Source organism: Peromyscus eremicus, chromosome 9 (genome assembly GCF_949786415.1).
Source record: "Peromyscus eremicus chromosome 9, PerEre_H2_v1, whole genome shotgun sequence".
Lineage (NCBI taxonomy): Eukaryota > Metazoa > Chordata > Mammalia > Rodentia > Cricetidae > Peromyscus > Peromyscus eremicus.
Genome location: NC_081425.1, coordinates 36,008,025 through 36,023,922, shown reverse-complemented (window position 1 = coordinate 36,023,922; position 15,898 = coordinate 36,008,025). Strand labels below are relative to the sequence as shown.

At 37.5% G+C, this 15,898-nt stretch overlaps 1 protein-coding gene across 1 annotated transcript in view; it reads right to left on the bottom strand.

The window, feature by feature from the left end:
* Window positions 1–15,898, bottom strand: part of Diaph3 (diaphanous related formin 3) — a 242,421-nt gene that overhangs the window by 161,173 nt on the left and 65,350 nt on the right.

Below are 15,898 nucleotides of genomic sequence, written 5' to 3'. Positions count from 1 at the left end.
GTTGTTGTTGTTGTTGTTGCTGTTGTTGTTGCTTTATCTTATTTTATTTTACTTTCTAATTTTTATATGCTTGTTTTATTAAGGACACAGAGAAAGAAAGGGTATAGAGTTAGATGGAAGGGGACCTGGGAGGAGTTGAAAGAGGGGAAACTGTAATCAGAATATATTGTATAGGTAAAAAAACCTATTTTCAATAAAAGAAAAATAGAAAACAATGAAAAAATAAATAAATGAAACTGTAGATCAGTGGTTCTCAACCATCTTAATGCTGCAACCTTTTAATATGGTTCCTCATGTTATGGTGACCCCCAAGCATAAAATTATTTCATTACTACTTCATAACTTTACTACTGTTATGAAATGTAATATAAATATCTGATATGCAGGATACCTGATGTGTGACCCATGTGAAAGGGCCATTCAACCCCCAGGGTTCACAACCCATTAGTTGGAATCATTGGTCAAATGAAGAATGTTTATGTTTTGAACTGTAAAAATGTTTAGAGTATATCTGAAGCATTTGTTTTATATCATGCTATCAGAAACTTTTCAAATCACTAAGCCAAGGGGCTAGGGTAGGAATTACTTGTAGAACTATCTCCTACCCCCATCTCCTACTCCTGTTCTCACAGATACACATGAAGTCACTGTGCATAATTAGGAATTATATAGTTTCCATTGTCTTTGGTATAATATATTTACTTCCTATAAAGAACAAATACTGTTACAAGGGAAATGCTAATTTTTCATAACCCAAGAGAATAATCTAACATGAATATCTATCTAGAGAGACAAAGTATATGTTGCTAAAAATCACCAGAAACTTAAAGACAGAGGTGGGTGGGATGTGATATTGCAAAAATGTGACAAACTGAAAAATTTCATACCTTCAACCTAGAAGGTCAGCTTTAATCCTGTATAATATCCAGACCTAATTTACATTCCTCTGTCAGTTTAATACATCAGTGCTGAATACAATTATGGCTGATTTTAAGCTTTCATTTTCACCTACCCTGTGCAAGGTGACTAAATACTTGAAGTGAACTGCTCTGAGAAGACATGGAAAGCAACTAGCATGCCCTGCAGGGCAAAACACACAAACACACTCATCCCATTCAATGACCAGTTCTCAAAAATTACAGTGAATTAGAGAAGAAGCCCCAAAAAATCAGAAGCTAAAAAATATTATGATTGTAAGTTAAAAGAAAAAAAAAAGACAAAAAAACTTCAAAAAGAAACTGTTAATAAGAATATTTGGGGAAACTTCCTGGGAAAATTACACATTTAAAAATAACCACTTATTCCTACATCACACATTATTCGAGAATGTAGAGTAACAAACAGTGGTCCGTTCTCTTCGGGGCTTTAACTAGAACAGACTCAAGGCTGTGATGTTTCTATGAGTACTACAAATCAGATCAAGGAAAGCAGGTGAAAACCAGTGGTAAAGCAGGTGAGGAGATCTAGACCTACATGTGAAAGCTCAGGCCTGCTGACAACAGTACACTGCACACACCCAATGAAAACCACCCACAACTCAGAGAAACGCCAGGAACACAAATGTTCCTATTCAGTACACTAGCTCGTAGCAAGTAGGCTTCCAGATACCAAATAGAGCTTCTTTAGTTCCTGAAAGAACTGACTAAATTATGCACCTTCGCCACATGAGGAAGAATCTCCATCATCTCTTACAGTCCTACATCCATGTCAGTACAGACCAACATAAGTCAGATCAGTCCTGATTAAATCTGTGATCTGCCCTTGACTCTACACATTCGTGACTTTTGTGTCTTCAGCCATGAAGCCAGCTTGGTCCACAGAACTGTCTCCTATGGAACACATGAATCAATTCCATCTGTCAAGGACCCTTTCTATTTCCTTCTTTGAACCCTGACTAATTTAAACCCAAATCCACTCCTGTCAGTGCCCACTTCTCATAGGCAACTTCACTCCAAAATGGTCAGTTTCTTTTAAACCCACGGGTTACTCAGTATTTAGTCTACCTTCTTCCAACCAGATTACCAAAAACTGTTCTTCTCAAAGATCAAAAACTCTCCTGTCTCCAGAAGCAGTGTTGTGCCCGTCAGGGCACTGCACTGTGTGTTTTGTTGTTTCCTTCTTTTGGAACACTTCTCTTTTGTTCAGAGAATCAGCCTTTCCGGTTCTCATCCTCCCCAGCTGGCTACACTTCATCTCTTATTCTGGCTCTTCTTCTTCTACTAAATGATTTCTTTCTGGACCCTTGTGAAACTGGAATCCTTGAACCTTTATCTTTACTCAGCATGACACCTGACCTGTCATCCATTAAAGGAGTGCTTTAATTAACAATTTCCATTACAACTACCAACACTATTGTCTACCCATTTTGTTCAAGTCAGGAAACATTCTGTCATTCTTGATTCCTCCTTTTCATCCATAATTTATATCACTCACCAGTAAGTTCTGCAGTTTCTACCTCCAAATTATCCACACTATCTACCCTCTCCTTTGTCATCTCACATCTCTACAGTCCTTATCCAAGGCACCCTTGCCATTCCGATCACTATTGTGTAATACTGCTGAGGACCTTATTTTGTGTGTATGAGGCTGGGAGGCAGAGGTGGCAGCTAAAGGTACTCAGAGTGTTGCACATACTGGGTAAATACTTCTCCACTGAGCCACACCTCCAGTTACCAAGACATGTTCTTTCAAAAGGTTGAATATCAGTATTTCATGTGCTGGAAATTCTTCACTAATTTCAATTGGAGGGAAAAAAATCTAATCTTCTTGTCATGACCCAGCAACTGCCCACCTCTAAATGTCTCTCAGATTCTACCCTGCTCTCTCCACCTTCCTGCACACTGCTCCCCATCTATCTCAGGGTCTCCCCACCTTCCTGCACACTGCTCCCCATCTATCTCAGGGTCTCCCCACCTTCCTGCACACTGCTTTCCCATCTTTCTCAGGGTGTCTCCATGTTCCTGCACACTGCTTCCCCATCTCAAGGTCTCTCCCAATCAAGATTTACCCAGTCCAGCATTACTTCCTAAGTTCCTCATAAATTTTCCTTATTTGTTCGGTTTCTTAAATTTCAATAATAGCTTGCATCAAAACACCTCTCAATTTTCTACTTTTGGTCCCCTTTATCTTTCTTTAGTGAACTGATAAGACCCTTTATTTACTTATGTAATTGTTTTCCAGGACATAGTCATTCATATTCTCCCTACCTGTTCACCCTCTCCAACTCCCTCTCATCCTGATTTATGTCTCATATCTCAGATGCACCTTGTTTACTGTGGTCACTAGAATAGGCAGAAGAATACAAATAGCATCGGTAGATGAACAAATTATTCCCTCTACTCTAGGCATCCTACCACATACTCCAGTTCTAATTAGATAACAGTTTGTGGTATCACATATTCTTTAAGATAGGTTAGGTATTTCTTTACACATAAAATATCAATAATTGGAAGGCAGGAGAAGCCCTTGTATCTGGTCTATTTTTTCCAACAGGACAATGCATAAAGACACTAAACATTTGATCCCCTATCCACAAAATGAGCACTCTAAGTTTGTGCATTTCACTTTATTTCATGCATCAATTTCCCTACTCTTGTGTTACTATTTAACATAGACTCTGGTCTTCTGGGTCCTATATTAAATTTCCAGAACAACATATTTCTCAGAAGTGTGCAGTATCAGAAGGACAACAGCTAGAAAAATAGACTCAGAAGTGTAAAAGCTCTAAAGCAGTGCACATGGGAAATCAGTTGGAGAATGGTGTAGGTCAGGGTTAAACCCAAAGCTCTCACGCGTGCTAGGAAAGTACTCTTCACCATGAGAGGTAGGGCTAACAGAGGAAGGTCCTAAAACAGCTCAATTTCTATTTCCTATGCCTACAACCTGTCTATGCTCAGCCTACACTGCAAACCAACTTAAAAATAGGATGGCTTATCTCAACAAGGATAGGATGTCTTGACTAGCAATCACTCATGAAATGAGATCATGAGTTTAACCAAATTGTAGATGAGAATGTGTTACAGGTGAATAAACTTTAAATGCAGCTTATTTTTGAACCAACAGTATGAATAGAAAGGGAAGAATGAAGTGGTAGTATCTTCCATGGGGGAAGACAATGGAGCATCCTGAGACTACAGATCATCCTCCAGTGGAGTACTTTCCCTTTCATAAACCTCTTTGCTGCTTCCTCCATTGTGTTTTGTCAATTTCTCCTTGATGAAAGTATAATTCTGATAAAACGATCAAGGAGCCATATCCCTGACAGAGATAATATGACTTTTTAATTGTTAAAACTGTATAGTCCAACAGGGTTGCCAACAGATGGCAATTTCAATTTTGTGTTCAATTGCTCAGTCAAACTGGTACATATTAAGTACTCACAAGCCACATTTGATAAGTGGTTACAGTACTGAACAGCATAAACAAACACGGATTCCATTCTTGCATCCAGCTCTGTTGGACAAATGTCTGATTCATCTCTATTCCTGCAGAAGTGCTGCAGGGCATCTCAGTTGCTCTAAGCCTCAGTTGGGTGTTTCTTTACTGTTACTAACTATAAATCAAGAGTGACAATAGATAGCACTTTTTTTGTTTTCAACATACATTGTCCAAGTAAAAAAGAAATTACAAATCCATGGCCAATAAAGACGCTAAAATTGAATTTTACTTTAATAAGGTTTTCTACATTGAAGAGTGTCTTAGTTACAGTTTCTACTGTTGTAAAGAGACCACAGCCATGGCAACCCTTATAAAGGATGACATTTAATTGGAAATGGCTTCCAGTCAAGACAGGAAACACAGAGGCAGACACGTTGCTAGAGAGGTAGCTGAAAGTTCCACATCTGTATCAGCAGGAAGCACAAATAAGAGGCCTGACTTGAGCTTCTAAAACCTCAAAGCCCACCCAACAGTGAAACACCTCCTTTAACAAAGCCACACCTACTACAACAAGGCCATATCTCCTAATAGTGGCTTTCCTTATGGCACTATGAGGGTCATATTTATTCAAACAGTAAAATTTCCTATTGTTAATGTCTAGCTCACCTTTGTAAGGCTTTTTCTGATATATGGATAATAATCTTTTATATACACATATAAAAGAGAAGTAAGACAAATGTTTTCATAAAGTCTTTTACACAACTTAAATAGCAATACACTAAAACACTTTAGAAAGCTCAAACAATTAGTCTGAAAACAATTATGCTGAGCTTTTGTATGTAAAATATTAGGGATTTTTGTGTTTCAAGTTCAATATTTCTCTCATTGAAAGTTCCATCTTTGAACAGGAAATCAGAGAACAAAAATTTTCAGGGAATAACTCAGTATTGATAATTGTTATGGTCTCGAACATACTTTTATATCCATGGGAAATTACATAAGTGTAATAACCATTTTCCTTAAAATGGTGAAGAATATCACTATGCTTAGTTTCTGTCTCTGTAACAGTAAGGTGATCATTAGCTTTCATTTACATGTTCTGTTATATTTGAATATGTGTAAATTATATCTAAAATATTCATTGTTCAAGCCCAGTCATCTATAACTCAACCACACCACCCACTTTTCAAAGGGCCAATAGTCACATGTGGTTAAGTGGCTGCTGCATCAAATAGTGTGGATACTCCATGTCTATCATCAATACAGCATGTCTACAAACTACACTGAAAAAAAAAAAGGAGGCTTTTTACAATGGCTAACATCAAAAACATGGAAGACAGCTTATGCTGGAGAGGATGTGTAGCAAGGAGAACATTCCTCCACTGCTGGCAGGAGTGCAAAATTGTACTGCCACATTGGAAATCAGTATGACACTTTCTCAGAAAATTGGAAATCAATCTACCTCAAGACCAGCTATAGCACTTTTGGGCATATACCCAAAGGATGATCTGTAGTTGGAAGTTTTCCTGTGTCCCACCTGGTCCTGTGGCCACTCAGACCCAAGTAAACACACAGAGGCTTGTATTACTTATAAACTGTATGGCCATTAGCTCAGGCTTATTACTGACTAGCTCTTACACATAAATTAACCCATCATTCTTATTTATGTTTAGCCACATGGCTTAGTACCTTTTCTACTTGGTTCTTCCTTGTCATCTTGTTTCCTCTGTGTCTGGCTGGTGCCTCCTGACTGAGCCTTCCTCTTCCCAGAATTCTCCTTGTCTGCTTACTCTGCCAATATTGCCTGCCTGGCTACTGGCCAATCAGCATTTTATTTATCAACCAATCAGAGCAACACATACTCACAGCGTACAGAACTACATCCCACAGCAATGATCAATCATACCACAAGGACAGTTGCTCAATTATGTTCATAGAAGCTTTATTCGTAATAGCCAGAACATGTAAAACAACCTAGATAGCCCTCAACTGAAGAATGGATTTACACAATGGAGGATTACTGAGCTGCTAAAACAATGAAACCAGGAAATTTGAAGGCAAATGAATGGAACTAGAAAAAAAATCATCCTGAGTGAGGTAACCCAGACCCAGAAAGACAAACATGGTATGTACTCACCCATAAGTGGATATTAGCTGTAAAGGATAACCATGCTACAATCCATAGCCCCAGAGAGGATAGGTAAAAAGAAGTGCCCAAAGTGGGGATGCATGGATCTTCTAGGGAGCGGAAATAGAAGAGATCTCTGGGTGGACTGGGGGCAGATAGTGATGGGAATGTGAGGGATCTAGTTGGGGCATGGATGGAGTCGGGGAGTACTGAAAGAGATGACTGAAAAGTAGCAGGGAGGGTATTTTGGCATCAAGTAGAAACCTCATGCAGGCAAAACTCCCATGAATCTATAAGGATGACCCCAGTTAAGAATTCTAGCATAGTGGGTAGGTAGTCTAAATGGCTATCTCCTATGATCAGATTAGTGACTACCCCAAATGTCATCAGATTGATAGAAACAGATGCAGAGACCCACAGCTAAGCATTAGGCTGAGCTTAGAGAATCCTGATGAAAAGAGGGAGGATTATAGGAACCAAAGGGGACAAGGACAACACAAGGAAAGTCACATAAACAACTAACATGGCTCATAGGAACTCAGAGTCCAAACAACAAACCAGGGAGCCTGCATGGGATGGATCTAACCCTTCTACATATATGCGACAGTTGTGTAGTTTGGTCTATTTGTAGAACACCTAGCAATGGGAGTAGGAGCTGTTCTTAATGCTTTGGCTGGCTTTTGGGTACCTATTCTTCATATTGGGTTGTCTGGTCCACCATGAATACAAGAGGAGGAGCTTAGTCCTCCTGCAACTTGATATGCCATGCTTTGTTGATACCCATGGGAGACCTGCTCCTTTCTGAACGAAACCAAAGAAAAAGTGGATGGGGGTGAGGGTGGGGAAGAAGAAGGGAATGGGAGAAAAGGAGGGAAGAGAAACTGCAGTTTGGATATAAAATAAATAAATTAATAATAAAAAAGAATGGTTTCACAGGCATATATATTTAAATGCTTAGTCACCAGAGAATGACACTATTTGAAAGGATTAGAAGGATTGGGCAATATGGTTCTGTTGGAGTGTGTGTGGCATTGTTGGAAAAAGTATGTCACTGGGGGTGGGTGTTGAGGTTTCAAAAGCCCAAGTTAGGCTCAATCTCAATATCTTTCTCCCTTTCTCCCTCTCCCTCTCCCTCTCCCTCTCCCTCTCCCTCTCCCTCCCTCTCTCTCTCTCTCTCTCTCTCTCTCTCCTCATCACCCTCTCCCTGTCTCTCTCTGTCTCTCTCTGCTTACTGTCTAAGATCAAGATGTATGTACCTCTCAGCTACTGTTCCTGTGCCATGTGTACTGCCATGATGATAATGGAGTATAAGCCCCTGAAACTGTAAACAAGCTCCCAATTAAAGCTTTCTTTTATTTAAAAGGAAAAAAAATGGAAGTTTTGAACTCTGTTATATTCTGATTGATTTTGTGTTAGTAGTATTTATTTAAGAAGTCTATCTTGGTCATCCAAACAGCAATTTATATTTTATATTAAACAGACTGACTAGGAAATAAAAATATACATATGTGTTTTTACATAGATTAGGAAGACTTTATAATTCTAGAAGCTGTACGGTTAAGCATAAAGTAAGCTGAATGGCTCTGTCTACAGAAAATATAGATTTATTTGTTAAAAGCAATTACTAGATTTCCAATGGGCTCTCCTTTGATTATTAACTTTGCATTCCATCAAAACTTTGAAGGTGCTGGTAAAGTTAACTAGGAAACCAAGTATCTAAAGCACATTTTACTCCAACTATAAAGTCAGAACAAAGCTACTGTGTGGATGACAATACACAAAGAGGAAGCCTCCCCAGGTTGAGAATCCTCAGTCCTCTTCAGTCTCAAACTGAATAGGACAAGGAGGTAAAAGTTTCCGCATGCACTCTGAAAACATGATGGGGGTAGAGACATGGTATTTACATGGAAACACTGATACATTCTCTTCCAGAACATTTTTCATTAATATTTGATTCATTTAAATAACTTTTAGGCAGGACAGCAAAATTGTCTTAAGTTAAAGGATATTTTCTTTTTTTATTTAATATAATTTATTTCTTCAATCTTTGGGAATTTCACATCATGCACCCTAATTCCACTCATCTCCCAGTGCCTCCATATCCTCCCCTCACCCCTCCAGCACTCCCCCCGAAAAAAAATTTTTTAAAGAAAAATCAAAATAAACAGAAAAAGAAAAGCAAAATTACAAAACAAACAAAAACCAAAAAATCTCATTGCTCCTCCATCTTTCCCGCATCTTCAGCACATTTCCACTGGCCCTGATGGCATTGGGAGTCACGGTGTGTCACGTAGTATACCCAATAAAGGGTATTTTCAACAAATATTCTTTTTTTTTTTTTAAGATTTATTTATTTATTTTTGTATACAGCATGTATGACCAGAAGAGGGCACCAGATCTCATTACAGATGGTTGTGAGCCACCATGTGGTTGCTGGGAATTGAACTCAGGACCTCTGGAAGAGCAGTCAGTGCTCTTAACCTCTGAGCCATTTCTCCAGCCCCCTCAACAAACATTCTTATAAGTAGTAAAATGCTATAAAAATTATAAAACCTGGATGTTAAGACAAATATTAAAAGGCATATTCTATGATGGATGGCAGTATGTAAAGAAAAGAACAAAAATAAATATTAACACCATACATTATGATTTTTTTTTTTACTCATTGTAAAACAATTCTTTAATATGTTTTTAGACGGCAAAAGCAGATAAATCTCTCCGAGGAAAACACTACTAAGAAAGGGGGAAAAAGTGAATCCCACTAATATTTTTAACCTACCTAAGGGGACGTTTCCACCACTTTTAGGGTATTAATGATTCCCTTAGCCTCTCTATGAACAGCAGCCCTGAGGGCACCAAAGGACTACGACTACATCTCTGCCTGGCAGGCACACCTCCTTTCTCCTATTTTGTCCCTCATAACTGATAGAAAGCCCATTCATTCATTATTCTGCAAATAGGACTTCTTGCCAAAGGCAACCTCCCAAGACCACTTTTTTCTTCTCATAGGGACTTCTTGATATGAATGCCCAATTTTCCTTGAGGGTTTTAAAACTGTTCTTGGAACATGGATTATCTCCTTTAAGAAGTATCATCATATTTCATTAAAGACAGACACTGGGATAACCAGAGACTGTGTAAATGTAGTCAGTGGACACACATAAGAACTACGGTCCCTAGAGAATGCTATCTAGTAGAATTCTTATTGTAACAGAAAGGGCTTCTGCATGTTGGCCAGGACAGCAACCACTAATCACATGTGGCTCCTGAGCAATTAAAAAGGTGGCTTTTCTAATTCAATGTTAATTAATTATATATAAATAATCACAGTGACTGTCAGGTATTGTGTACTAAGCGAGAGAAGGAAGTAAGCTAGCATCTTCCAAGAATTATAAAGAAAGCATAGAAAAGCATACAAGTTTGTGGGTCACCTAGAGAACTTCTAGTGCACCATTTCAGAAACAGTCATTACAAACACTACCATAAATGTGGACATTTTCTTCTCTGATACTTTTTAACTTGAATATTTTTAATGGCTGACTATATCCAGGAGAACTCTGGCCACTGCACCTGCTCATTTTGAGCCAGTCAGCCTAGGACATATTATTAATAAGAAGGTAGTAACCAGCCGAGCGGTGGTATTATTAATAAGAAGGTAGTAACCAGCCGAGCGGTGGTGGCGCACGCCTTTAATCCCAGCACTCGGGAGGCAGAGCCAGGCGGATCTCTGTGAGTTCAAGGCCAGCCTGGGCTACCAAGTGAGTTCCAGGAAAGGCGCAAAGCTACACAGAGAAACCCAGTCTCAAAGAAAAAAAAAAAAAAAGGTAGTAACCAAGTAACATAAAAAAGCATTAAAAAATATAAAAAATATGAATACAAGACCAGAAGCATTAAAAGAACAGAAATACACACAAAAAAGCAATGAACACCTTACTGTTGAGAGCATTCCTGATGATTTAGTAATCAAAAGAAGTTTTCAATTTTCTAATTCTGAGATATTAGGATTTTATGGGTTTAATAGATTTATAGTTCAAAATTCCATATTCATTATCATTTTCTAATCTTAAACTGGAAGTTCTCAATAGACCTCCAAATATTCACTAAAATACAACTTGAAACTCCAACCTAGGGTGACAAGAAGAAACTTCCTTACAAAATAAAAACTATAAGTCAATTATGGTGGAACATCCCTATGATTCCAGCACTACATTAGAATAATCAGTTCAAGACCAGTCTGGACTACATGGTAAGACCCTGTCTCAATAATAATAGTGATGATGATGAGGAGGAGGAGGGCTTTAAATGAAAACTAAACACAAAGAGAGTAGAAGAAAAAAGCCAGCTGCAAAGCCCCTTTATTCCATGGGACAGGTACAAAACTCTAGAAATCTAACACCTGCTGTGAGACACGTGTGCAACACACAAGGGAAGATATGTAGCCTGGAGTCCACCATCAAGCTGAACAGAGGGGGAATACTGGGGTCTCAAAGACACACACCTCAGTAAGATGGTGAAGCCACGGTCCACGGAAAACAGACTAAAGAGAACTGGTGCTGAGAACTGAGAATAAGTAATGTAGTAGAAAAAAGGGGCAAGTGTAAACGACAGGATTAGAAAGAAGGTGTATATAGTTTAAAAAGTCTAATGTATGCACACTAGATAGAAAAAAGCTATTTTATTTGGGGGGCAGGATGAGTGAGTACGACAGGGTTTCTCTATGTAGCCTTAGCTTTCCTGGAACTCACTCTGTAGACCAGGCTGGACTCGAACTCACAGAGATCTATCTGCCTCTGCCTCCCAAGTCCTGGAATTAAAGCCATGAACCACACTATTTTAAAAACAAATGGCTGAAATTTTCAGAAAAAAAAATGGCAAAGACAAATTATTGAAAGAACTTAAAATAATCTCTTAAAATGTAAATTCTATCACCACATATTAAAAAAATACTCTGCCATAGCAAAGACAGAAAACAATCGAGAGACAGATACCCTACAAAGGAGTGTGCTTTACATGAGGGTCAAACTCTGAGAAACAGCGAAGGAGGAGGAAATATGATGGACATGCTAAGAAACATATCTGTATCCTACTATCCTCCCTGGGAAGGCAAAGGCAAATAAAGCTTAAGGCAAGAATTAGACATCAACAAACTCAAAGGTATCCGAAGGAAATACTTGAAGCAATATCTCATACTGTTAAAAAGAAAAGGATACAATTAAAATATCACTCAAATTAATGTCTAAATTAGTAAATGATATTCAAGGATTCTTTAACTCGAGAAAACTAAAAATTACTACTTATTTCTTTCACTTTTTAACTACATAAGTTCTGGTCTATTACAACATCAGAAGAAAAATCTAATAGTAAACAAAGAAAATGAAATGAGAAATCAAAAATCTATACAAAAAAAGGATAAAGAAGAGGAAGCGGAAGAACATGGAGAAATAAGGAGCAGGAGTGTAGCAGGTAATCAGAAGGCTCAAAATAAAAATTCAAAAGCAAAAGTAGAATAGAATTCCAATGCATTTTAAAAATCAATACAAAAAGATAAATAAATAAAACTACCAGGTAAAAACAAAGATTATCAAACTATTAACAAAACATATTGCTAACTTATGATAGATATAGCCAGCTGCACACATCAACATGAGCAAATCTAAGAAAACAGAACCTTCAGAAGGATATGTGGGAGAGAAGTCCACGTAAATCAAACGTGGAAAAAAACAAATCCAATCTGGTTGGGGAAATGGCTTCACTATTAAAGTCGCTTGCATGATAGTCTGAGTTTGATCCCCAAAAGATGGCTAGAGAGACAACTCCAGACAGATGTCACTGACCACCACACACACATGTGACTGTGTACACACGCACACACGGACATATACATACACAAGTACAAGGAGGGGAACGAACTTTAAAAATAAATGAGATAAACCAAGTTATCTGTTACTCAAGAATATATGACTAGTGAAACTGCATTGGGAAGAAAAGGAACAACAAATTCCAATGCTAGGACAGAACTCACAACAGGACAGAGGGTACAGGATTTTTTTTTCCCAAGGGATATGAAGATATCACGGTTACAATATTCCATAAGTCAGCCCTGTTGATAGGTATTTTACTGTAACTACAATCATTCCTTTAAATACTTTTAATATGTTATTCTTTTTTTAAATAAAAACAGACCAAAGTACTAGTGATATCAAAACCTTTCTCTTAAGAGACTTCTTCAGATCATGTTGGTCCCAGTGGGCCCATCAAATCTAATGCTTGCCACAGCTTTCAACACTGAAGGTACATGCTTTCTGTTGTCAAGCCAAGAATGTTGATAAACTAGACTATGGAGTTGACACTCAATACAATCAATAATGACATGCAAACACTTTTACTCTTTGGGTATAAACGTATTTCCCTGCAAAAATCCACTAAAATGATTTTGTCAAAGCTTTATTTATCAATTCAATCAAATTTACCTTCAAAAATAGCCTAAGAAATTGTCTATAAAAAAAATGAGAAACATCTCTTATAAAACTGAAAAAGCAAAATGTACCTGTATATAAAAGAAAATATTGCCTAAAATGAGAAAACAAAGATTCCTTACACTGAATTTCAGGAGACAGAAATTTTGCCCCTGACAGGTACATCAAACTTAGAAAACAAAGATACATTCTGTAACTAATTTGGCATATGCGTAAGTGGGTAAGAACTATAAATGCTTGAAATCAATCATAATGATGTTAGGTCTACCTGTTTCTGCTTTTACCCAATGCATTCAATCACTCAAACATAACTATTGCCTGTGTCAAGATTCACTGAAAGTTATATTTGGTAATTTGAAAAAGTTAATCTTTTCACCAGTGTTCAAAACTAGCTACAAACTGTCACAAAGAATAATGAATAATCAATGAACCTCCTCAAACAGAAGAACTTTACAGTCTTCACATCCAATCTTCAGAAAACAAGGCAAAGGAGCTGGTCTTTAACACCTTGTTTTTGCACGCTTTCCTATCTAGGTGATGAAGGTTAACATGGCTCATCCTTGGCAGGCAGCTTCAGAACTTGACGAACTGCTCTGAAACATCCCATGGCCAGAGGCTCGGAGAGGCAAGTCATAATTGGGAGGGCAGGAAGGCTATTTTTTCTCTAAATTTGGTTTCAATAAATTCTGATCCTGAAGGAATATTAATAGAACAAGCACCGATCAGTTCATGGGGTTTTAGCCACAGCATTCAAGAATTTTAAATTTTGTATGGAGACAAACACTTTTAATCCCAGAACTTAGGAGGCAGGAAGATTGCAATTCCCAAGAGAGCTAGACCCCATCTAAACAAATAAGAAAAAACACCACACGACAGTAAAAGAATGACATCCATTCAGTGATATATATCTAATAATGATCAGAAACACTTAGCTAGATGAGTCACATCCTGTACAGACAGAAGCAAATATGAAAAGCTACCTTGTGGGCAGATATAAGAGTAAAGACCAAAGAGTTGATCTTAGGCACAATGCCAAGTTTTACAAGGCATTCCTCTAGTGAAACACTGAAAGAAGAAATATTCGAGAAAATTCTCTTCAGAAATACTGTTTCTGACAAGACTTTGGATTCTTATCAGTTGAAAAGACTTCATGGAAACATAATGAATTACAATACTTTACTAAATGTACCTGGGAAGAAAGATTCTACAAGAATTTGGTGGTATTTTAATGATTCTCTTTAAATAAGAATATAGGACATCATTTCTCAGTATTTGGAGGTAAAATTTCAACAAGTTACCCATTTTATTATACTACACATGAATTCGTACAAAATCTTTCTCTTTTTTCTCCTCTTTTATCAGCATCATCTGATTAAAAGGGAGGAGGGAAGAAGCTGTTGGGTGATTAGTAATGCTGGGAAAGGAGTCGGCACACCATCAGTGACTTCCTCATGCTGGAGTTTAATCCACCTTTTACACTGAAAAAATTCTGAAGACCCAATGCCCTATGCCTGACATGATGAGCAGAAATGAATGTAGTTGTCTCCTCCAGTTTAGCCCAAAGCAATTAAACTTAATTGTTTGCTCCAATTAACCTCCATAGAAACAATGTTTTCTCAAGCCACACTTTGAATATAACACTTGGGCAAACAGCACATTCTTAATAATATTTCTCTATGTGTGTCTGTGTTCAGTACATTCAGTGCATGTGTTTATACATATAAATATGTATGTGAGCACATGCATGTGGATACCACAGGTTCATATCAGACATCTTACTCATCATTCTCCACTGTATGGGCTGAGACAAGGTCTCTCACTGAACCCAAAGTTTGCCACTTTGTCTAAACTGCTTGGCCAGAACTTCCTGGTTCTGCATCCTCTGTGCCAGAATTACAGTCATTCACCACCATACCCCACTTGTCACATAGGCACTGGGGATCCAAACTCAGTACCAATTGTACCATCTCTCCAGGCTCCTAATAAATATTCTTAAATTAATGTATTTTACATGGATAAATTAAGCTGGAAACACAAGTTGCTCATTTTATAAATGTATCTACTAAATTCTCTAAGTTTAATCTCTTAACTAATAAAAGGCAAGCTAAGACAAAAGAAAGTAAAATGAAAACATTCTTGTTTCCATCAAGACCTCTCTCTTGCACTTCTCAAACGTCACAGAATGTGAGCACACAGGCAAGTCTTCAGCTAACAGCCATCCTTGAGGCACAGTCTAACAAACACACTGGACAGGAAAACCCATAAAACTGAAAACCAACAAGATTTTGTTGTGGTGGTTTATTCTTACTAACTTCCAGGTCTTAAAACCTAAGTCTTTTATTTTAAATATTTCTATGGCCAAAGACTTTCTTCTCTTGTATTCAAGCTTGAAAATGTCCACAAAAGTACTCATTATAGAGAATATTCAGGGAAATTATTTTTCATACCACTACCAACAACTGTACTACTCCATCACAGCTTTCCACCTATTTACACATATCACGGACATAAATATGCATCTATATATTTTATCCAAAAACAACTATCCCTTACACAATAAAAAGCCAACAGTCAGCTTTCTCAGACAGATTTTCTGACTCTGACTACACAAATATTTACTGACAACTTCTGCTTAAATTTTTTCAAGAATATTCTGGTTAAGACATTAAGCTAAATCAGGGTTAGCATAAAGCCTCTATGAAAACTGAATTCTGTCCTTTAAAGTATCAAAATTAACACTCAGGTAACACCTTCTTTTATTCTGTTTTGTGTTTTAACAAATACCTCCTACATTGCAGTAATCTGGTAATTTTAAATGAGAACATTTTTTCATCATTACTTTGCCTTTTAAATTTTTCACACAAGATTTCTCAAAGGCATGAAATGTAGCCCAATCAGAAAAAGTATAAAATTGATC